We start from the raw sequence: 9,392 nt of genomic DNA on the forward strand, positions 1-9,392 counted from the left end.
ACTTAAAGGAAACTCATAGTTAATGAAACAAGTTTAGAAATATTTCCTTTAAAATCAGGTAAAATGAAATTTCTCATTATCCCACCTCTATTTAATATTACAGTGGAAGTCCTACCATTATAGTAAGAAAAAGAAAACCGGATCATGGGAAGAAAGATGGAAAGGAGGAAACCCACTGTTATTTGTAATTGTGGATAGGATTGTCTCCATGGAAAACCCAAGAGAATGTACAAATTTTGAAAATTAATAAGAGCTCAGCAAGGTTACTAAACATAGATCAAGAAACAAAAATAATTTGGTTTCATACGTACCTGCAACAAAACTTAATTCAGTACAGATATGTACTATGTACCATAGTCACATATATAACATATCTACAAATGAATCATCAAAAATGAAGTATGAGAACAATAAGGAGAGATTTATAAAACTTTGCTGACAATATTTTTAAGAGGCCTATATGTATGGAAATGTATTCCATGTGCATGGATAATAAGGTTTAATATTAATATATCAGTTCTTCCAAGATCAACCTATGTTTTATATAATGCTAGTTTTATTGTTTCAGAAAGTCTTTATCAACCTGGTTTAATAAATACTAGAAGAGGGCTGAGAGTTGCTAAGACAATTTTTAGAAAAGGAAATTGGTACGGCAATTTCTCTTTCCAGAAAGCAAGATTTATTAAAAAGCTTTAGTAAATAAGAGTGTGATTTAGGCATGCAGGGTTAAAAGAAGAAACATAGGACCATTGGATATATTAAAAGAGCTCCAAAATACACACATATATGGAAAATTGGTAAGTGACATAGTTCCTTTGACAAATCATTTGAGGCAAGATGAACATCTTAGTAAAAGGCCCTAAGAAAACAAGTCGGCCCCTAGAAAGAAATAGGATTTTATCGCAGCCTCAGTCCTGCAAAAATCAATTCTAGATGGAATACAACCTAATGTGACAGTGACATTTAACAGCTTTGATTGAAAATATGGGATTATGTGACCCAAGTCCAAGAAAGGATTTCTTAAGACAGAGTAAACAATAAGGAAAAAGAATGGTACATTTGATTATACAAAATGAAAAGCTTATGCATATCACAACATACAAACAAAGCCAAAAGGCAAGTACTGACTGTGGGAAAGATATTTAAATCCTATTTAGTCACTATCTAGACCACGAGATCACATCACAGGAGAAATTGGTGAGGTTGTGAACTGGAGGGTCACAGAAAAGAACTCCACGGCTCGTCCGTGTAAGGACGCTCGGCTTCTCAAGTAACGAACACAACAGGTACCGCTTCAGCTGTTGGGCTGGCGGCGAAGTGTTGGCAAAAGCAGGAAGAAATGGGAACTCACCCAGGACTGATAAAAATAAAAAAAATGAGCGACTGCTCTGGAAAGCAATTTAATAAAAAGTAGTGAAGGTCAGGTTACGTGTCCCTTTCCAGGTAGCAGCTCTGGATGAATGACACTCTGGCGCATGTGCCCAGGAGACATGTGTAATGATGTTCCTGGCAGCATTTTTTGAAATCTCAATGACTTGGAAACGACCTAAATGTCATCAAGGGGAGAATGGATGCATTTATTGTGCTACGTTAATACGATGGAACATTATTCAGTGGTGAAAATGAACTAGAGCTGTCAGTAGGGCTGTGGCTCACAAATGTAATATAGAGTGAAGAGGGCAAGTGGCAGAAGCTTTATCCTTTATGACATCCTATACATTAAATCTACAGTTGTGCCAAAATGGTATATATTATTTAGGAGCACCCATTCACCGAATAAAGTATGAAGACATTCACAGAGAAAATAAATACCCAAATGAAAATAACAGTTACCTGAAGCAAGGAAAAGGAATTTAAATACATTTGGGGTTGGGGTACACATGGGCTTTAAGAATATTGATCCTGGGGCGCCCGGGTGGCACAGTCGTTAAGCATCTGCCTTTGGCTCAGGGCGTGATCCCGGAGTCCTGGGATCGAGCCCCACATCAGGCTCCTCTGCTGGGAGCCTGCTTCTTCCTCTCCCACTCCCCTTGCTTGTGTTCCTTCTCTCGCTGGCTGTCTCTCTCTCTGTCAAATAAATAAATAAAATCTTAAAAAAAAAAAAGAATATTGATCCTGTTTTATTTCTTAAGTAGGTGGCAGATAATGGGTACTTTATTTTTGAAAAATATTTTTTGTATGTTTTAAAGTTTCATAATGAAAAAATCCTCAGCAAAAGCTAATGGTCTCAGGAGTATGAGACTCATAGTTATTTACCCTGAAGAGTCCTTTCTGAGGGGAACTTTTGAGGTGTTCTTTTCCATACAAGCAGGTGGGCTGCTTGGGAATTAATTTCTGTTTCTCCACTGGACTGTGAATTTCTCCATTGCAAGAATTATGCCTTATTCATCTTTGTATTCTTGCAACTCACACTAATCCTGACAATGTAAAACAAACATTTTATGAATAAATGCATCAGGTAGACATAAAGGTTAGAAACCACGGGAATAAAACCCCAGATACAAATGTACCAGCTCAAATTGTTTTGGCAACCACATAAAACCATTCCAGTGTTTTCTTATCTCTCTCTAGAACTGATCTTATTTTCTTCTGAAGGTAAATTTGACCTGTTACTCCTGAACAATTATTACCATGATGAGATTTTTCCTGTGTTCCATGGAACAGCATTGTTGAGTGCAATATTAATAGATGTACTTCAGTCAAAGGGCCTCATGGTCAAATAAGTTGGGAAACACAGAATTTTAAAAGTGAAAATAATCTCCAAAAAAACTAGAGCTAACATAATACTTGCAAGAAACTAGATGCTTTGGAAACAAGGATGCAATTGGAAACAAGGCGTGATGTCTCATCATTTTTCTTTTTGTGGACATAAAATACATGTTTCAGGTGTACAATAATGATTTGACATTTGTACACAGAAACAAATGTTGGCGAGGAGGTTGAAAAAAAGGAGCCCTTGTATGCTGTTGACGGGAATGTAAATTGGTGCAGCCACTGTGGAAAACAGTACGGCAGTTCCTCAGAAATTAAAAATAGAAATGCCATATGATCTGTTAATTTTACTTCTGGGTATTTGCCCGAAGAAAACAAAAACACTAATTTGAAAAGATACATGCACCCCTATGTTTATTGAGGCATTAGTATAATCACCAAGATAGGGAAGCAGCCTGAATGTCCATCAGTAGAGGAATGGATAAAGAATGTGGTGTATATACACAACAGAATATTACTCAGCCTTAAAAAAAACAAAAACAAAAACTTGCCATTTGCCACAACACGGACCCACCTAGAAGGTAGTAACACTAAGTGAAATAAGTCAGAGAAAGACAAATACCGTGTGATTTCACTTATATGAGGAATCCAAAAAAACACAAATGAACGAACAAGAAACAGACTCAAATATATAGACAAACTTGTTGCAAAAAGAGAGGGATGGGGCCGGACAAGATACGTGAAGGGGATTTAAGAGATGCAAACTTGCAGTTGTAAATAAGTCACAGGATGAAAAGTACTTCTCTAACATTGTGTTGCAAGCGCTAGCTGATGCAGTAAGACTGCAGAAAGAGAAGAGATACTTACTGGGGTGCAAGAAATAAATTTCTGATTGCAGATGACATGATTGACTATATAAAAAATTGAAATTCCAAGGAAGCAACAAAAATCCCTTGGAAATAAGTGAGAATAGCTAGGTCCCAGTCTATAAGGTAAATGTCTGGAAGTTCATTGCTTTTCTATATACCAGCAATGAACAATCGGATTTCAAATTTTAAAATACCATTTATAATAGCAACAATAAAAAATGAGCTATAAATTCAAAATAAGGGCACCTGGGTGGCTCAGTTGGTTAAGTGTCTGCCTTCAGCCTCAGGTCATGATCCCAGGATCCTGGGATGGAGTCCTACATTGGGTTCCCTGCTCAGTGGGGAGTCGTCTTCTCCCTCTGCCCCTCCCCCTGCTTATGTGCACTCTCTCTCTGTCTCAAAAATAAATAAAAAATAAATAACCCATTTAACATTTAAAAAAATGAGCTATAAATTCAAAATATGTACAAGATCTATATGCAGAAAATTACAAGATTCTGGTGAAATAAATCAAAGATCTAAATAAATGGTGAGTTATTGATAGAGTTATAGATAACGAGACTCAGTATTATTAAAATGTCATTTTTTTCCTACTAGATCTATAGTTTTAATGCAATCCCAGTCAAAATCCTAACAATCTATTTTGTAGATATTGAAAAAATGATTCAAAAGTGAGAGAGGTTAAGACCTTGAATAACCAAGACATTATTTGAGAAAAACAAAGTTGGCAGTCTAATTTCAAGATTTCAATTTCAAGATTTAATGTAAAGTTACAGTAATTCAGATAGTGGTATTGGTACAAGAACAGGTGCAGAGATCCACGGGTGGGATAGAAAGGCCGGAAATAGACTCGTAAGATACAGTGAACTGATCTTTGACAAAGGAACAAAGGCAATTCAGTGGAGAAAGACTAGTCTTTCCAGCAAATGGTACTGGAACAACTGGACATCCGCATGCAAAAAAAATCGAATCTACGCACCAACCTTACATCTTTCACAGAAATTAATTCAAAATGGTCCTAAGCCTAAGTATAAGGCAAAACTGGAAGATAACCTAGGTGGAAATCTATATGATGTCAGGCTTGGTGGGGAGTATGCAGATACAACGCAAAAAGTATGATCCAGGAGAGAAGAATTTAGTTGAACTTCATTAGACTTAAAAACTTTTGTTCTGAACAACACTGTATGAGAATGAAACACAAGCACAGAATAGGAGAAAATATTTGCAAATGCACACCTGATGAAGAACTCGTGTCCAAAATATACAAAGAACTCTTACCTTCAGCAATAGGTAAACAACCCGATGTAAAAATTGGCAAAAGAGCTCGGACTCCTGACCAAAGACCGTACACAGACGGCATATGAAAAGATGCTGAACATAATTGGTTGGTGGGAATTTCAGATCAGAATGAGCTAGGGCTATACAGCTATTGGAACGGCAAAAATATTCAAAACAACAAAACAAAACCCCTGACTATACCGATTGCTGGGGAGGAGGCAGAGAAAAAATAACCCTCGTTCACAGCTCGTGGAAATGCACAATGGCACAGCTACTTAGGAATACGTTTTGGCAGTGTCTTTCAAAATTAAACCTAGCGTTATCAAACCAGTAATCACGGTCCTGGTTTCAGAATGTATATCTGCACAAAAACCTGCACATGGGCTTCCTTCGTGATCATCAAAAATTGGAAGCGACCAAGATGTCATTCAATAGGTGAATGTATAAACAGACTGTAGTACGTCTATGCCGTGGACTATTCAGTGATAAAAACAAATGAGATAGCAGGTTACAAAAAAAATATGGACCTCAAGTTCATATTTCTAAGTGGAAAACAGACTGAAAGGGCTACATACGTATGATTCAAGTTCTGTGACCTTCTGGAGAAGCCCAAACTATAGAGTTAATAGACTGTTGGTTATCAGAGGGTGAGGAGGAAGGAGGGGAGAGTTTAAGTGGTGAAAGCCAGGGTATTTTTCTTTTCTTTTTTACTGTGGCGACACCGTGTTCTAGCAGGTCATAATGGTGGACCTCCTGTTATATGTTTGTGAAAACCCATAGAAGTTTAAAGCACAAAGAGTGGACCTTAATGTCTTCAAATAAAAATCTTTGAGGCAGAGGACCCCAGAAAGGATTGCAGATTGTGATGAAACAAATAAAATGAAACCAGCTCCCTAAAAGTTGGGACAGAGCAAGGGCTCTGTAATTTGGAAATGGGAGAGTCACTGGAGGTCAACTAGAGGCCATTTTTCTGTAAATCTAGAACTGTCCTAAAAAAAAAAATACACATTAAAAATGGAGGGAAAAGTCAAAGTGGGGTTTACACTGCGGATCTTCTCAGAGGCGTCTCTTACTAAGGCAGCGTTTGACAATATTCATAGAAGGAAGTTTGGAAATCTGGCTCTCTGCTTTTTCCAGCTCAGTTTAGGATTCATCAAAGTGAAGTCTGGAACATCTGCATTCCCAAATAAGATGGCCCATACAGTGCTGACTGGGGAACCTAAAACATATTTTGTCTTCTGTACTTGTGTCGAGAACTTTCCCCTTGTTAAGGTACTTTCCTCTTTTCCGTATCAAGAGTGAGCGATGATGTAGCTAAAAATGAGCTAAGACTAGACTAAAATAAGCATTTACAGTGAAGTCTTGCAAGTGTGGCTGGCATACCACCCCCAAGAAGGTGCTTTGTGTGAATTAAAAATAATTAAGGCTGGTACAAAGTTCTGCAAAAGCAAGCCTGAGGATCTCTGTAGGGAAGAATTCCCAAAGGGAAGGTTTGTGGCAAAATGGCCAGGGGCTCCTGGGTGGCTCAGTCAGTTAAGTGGCTGCCTTCGGCTCAGGTCATGATCCCAGGGTCCTGGGATCGAGTCCCACATCAGGCTCTCTGTTCAGCAGGGAGTCTGCTTCTCCCTCTACCCTACCCCCCCTGCTCGTGATCTCTCTCTCACTCTGTCTCTCTCAAATAAATAAAATCTTTCCAAAAAAATAAAAAATGGACAGAGGGTGAGGCTGATGGCCTCATTAGAAAAGTTAGGAGTCTTTAAGTTCTCCCTCTTCACCCTGCCCTTCACCTTGTCTCCCTGCTTGACGTGTCCACCATGTCTCCTCACCCAGGAAGAACACCACAGTCAGCAGTGACAGACTCAACCGTTTTCTTCTCAGTAGCTGTGCTCCTCGTCAGAGACACCCAAGCCCTGGGACATTTACTTTGTGAAGGTCTTACCAGGGCTGCAAGTAAATGACCTTGGTGGGAACAAAATCACCACTACGTGGAGCACAGACTTGACCACATTCTCATTTTCACCCTCTGACAGGATTTGGCTGCTGTGGGACAAATTCTATTGTCCCTTCAGGTTTAAAAGATGTCCTGGGTGGAGTTAAGATGGCGGAGGAGTAGGAGACACCGTTTTCAGCCGGTCCTCCAAGTCGAGCTGGATAGGTACCAGACCAGCCTAAACAAACACGGAACCAGCCTGAGACGCAGGAAGACGCATCTGGATCTCTACAAATGAACATCTCCAGCGCTGAGTATTGAGGTACGAAGCGGGGAGCCATGAAACCGTGCACAGATATCGGAAGATAAACGGAAGGGGGAGGGAGCCGCCGCGTTTGGGCGCCCGGAAGCGGTAGCCACTTGCACGGGGGAGCGGGCGGGGCTCGCGGACGGCACCCGCAAAACAGCAGACTGAGACCGTGAGCCGGGTGCGCGCGCCACCAGGCATCTCGCGGAACCCCGGAATCCTGGTGCGCTCACCGGATCCAGACTGAGACCGGGAGATCCGGGAGCGCGCGCGGGGCGGCTGGCGGCTGGCGGCTGGCGGCATTAGAAACACAAAGGACAGAGACGCGCCGGCCCTGGAAGTGAGGGCTGGGACTCCGGGTGTGGGGCGCACATCCCGGGGCGCTGCAGGGTTGAGCAGCACCAACAGAAACAGAGTTAAAGTGGCCAGAACATTAGTAGAGAACGGGCCGCAATCCCTCTGTTCTGTGACAGAGGCTGAAATTTGGCCGCTGCTGCTCTGACTCTCAGAAGAGGCACAGCAAACCGCCAGGGAAAGCCGCCAGAGAACAAAAGCCTGGAAATACCGGCTCAGGGAGTGCCCATCCCCATCCCTCCTCGCAGGGGACACGGAGACTCTACCCAAACAGGGTTGCCTGAGTATCGGCGCGGCAGGCCCCTCCCCCAGAACACAGAAGGCAGGCTGAAAAATCAAGAAGCCCACAACCCGGGCGCCTGGGTGGCGCATCATTGAGCGTCTGCCTTCGGCTTAGGGCGTGATCCCGGCGCTCCGGAAAGGAGTCCCTCATCGGGCTCCTCCGCTGGGAGCCTGCTTCTTCCTCTCCCACTCCCCTGCTTCTGTTCCCTCTCTCGCTGGTTGGCTGCCACATAAATAAATAAAATCTTTAAAGAAGAAGCCCGCATCCCTAAGATCCCTATAAAACAAGGGGCACGGCTAGGGACCCAGTCAATAATTTGGGCTCTGGACAACCTCGCAACTTCTCATCAGAATGACAAGAAGGAGAAGCCCCCCCCAGCAAAGAAAAGACAGTGAGTCTGTGGCCTCTGCCACAGAAATAATGGATATGGATGTAACCAAATTATCAGAAATGGAATTCAGAGTAACGATGGTCAAAATGATGAGTAGAATTGAAAAAAGTATTAACGAAAAGGTTACTGAGAATATAGAATCCCTAAGGACAGAAATGAGAGCAAATCTGACAGAAATTAAAAATTCCATGAGCCAAATGCAGGCAAAACTAGAGGCTCTGACGGCCAGGGTCGCAGAAGCAGAGGAACGGGTTAGTGAATTGGAGGATGGGTTAATAGAGGAAAAAATGAAAATAGAAGATGGTCTTAAAAAAATCCACGCCCACGAATGTAGGTTACGGGACATTACTGACTCAATGAAACGATCCAATGTTAGAATCATCGGCATCCCCGAGGGGGTGGAGAAAAACAGAGGTCTAGAAGAGATATTTGAACAAATTGTAGCTGAAAACTTCCCTAATCTAGCAAGTGAAACAAACATTCGTGTCCAAGAGGCAGAGAGGACCCCTCCCAAGCTCAACCATGACAAACCTACGCCACGTCACGTCATAGTGCAATTCGCAAATATTAGATGCAAGGATACAGTATTGAAAGCGGCCAGGGCAAAGAAATTTCTCACGTACCAAGGCAAAAGCATCAGAATTATGTCAGACCTGTCTACACAGACCTGGAATGAGAGAAAGGGTTGGGGGAGCATATTTAAAGCTCTTTCAGAGAAAAACATGCAGCCAAGGATCCTTTATCCAGCAAGGCTGTCATTCAGAATTGTTGGAGAAATAAAGACATTTCAGAATCGCCAGTCACTAACCAATTTTGTAACCACGAAACCAGCCCTACAGGAGATATTACGGGGGGTTCTATAAAAGTAAAAAGGCCCCAAGAGTGATACAGAACAGAAAGTCACAGCCAATACAAACAAAGACTTTACTGGCAACATGGCAACATTAAAATCATATCTCTCAGTAATCAGTCTTAATGTAAATGGTTTGAACCATCCCATAAAGTGCCACAGGGTTGCAGATTGGATAAAAAGAAATGACCCATCCATTTGCTGTCTACAAGAGACTCATTTCAAACCCAAAGATGCATTCAGACTGAGAGTAAGGGGATGGAGTACCATCTTTCACGCAAATGGACCTCAAAAGAAAGCTGGGGTAGCAATTCTCATATCAGATAAATTGGATTTTAAACTACAGACTATAGTTAGAGACGCAGAAGGGCACTATATTATTCTTAAGGGAAGTATTCAACAAGTGGATATGACAATT

The 9,392-nt window shown here is 41.5% G+C and overlaps 1 long non-coding RNA gene across 1 annotated transcript in view; it reads left to right on the forward strand.

Moving 5' to 3' along the window:
* Positions 1 to 7,402, forward strand: part of LOC123000200 (uncharacterized) — an 86,772-nt gene extending 79,370 nt beyond the window's left edge. Inside the window, exon 3 of the long non-coding RNA XR_006408039.3 lies at positions 6,890 to 7,402. This is a non-coding gene — a long non-coding RNA (uncharacterized LOC123000200). The remainder of the gene's footprint in view (positions 1 to 6,889) is intronic.
* The last annotated feature ends 1,990 nt before the right edge of the window (positions 7,403 to 9,392 follow it).

The sequence above is a fragment of the Ursus arctos genome, unplaced genomic scaffold (assembly GCF_023065955.2).
Source record: "Ursus arctos isolate Adak ecotype North America unplaced genomic scaffold, UrsArc2.0 scaffold_7, whole genome shotgun sequence".
NCBI classification, from domain to species: domain Eukaryota; kingdom Metazoa; phylum Chordata; class Mammalia; order Carnivora; family Ursidae; genus Ursus; species Ursus arctos.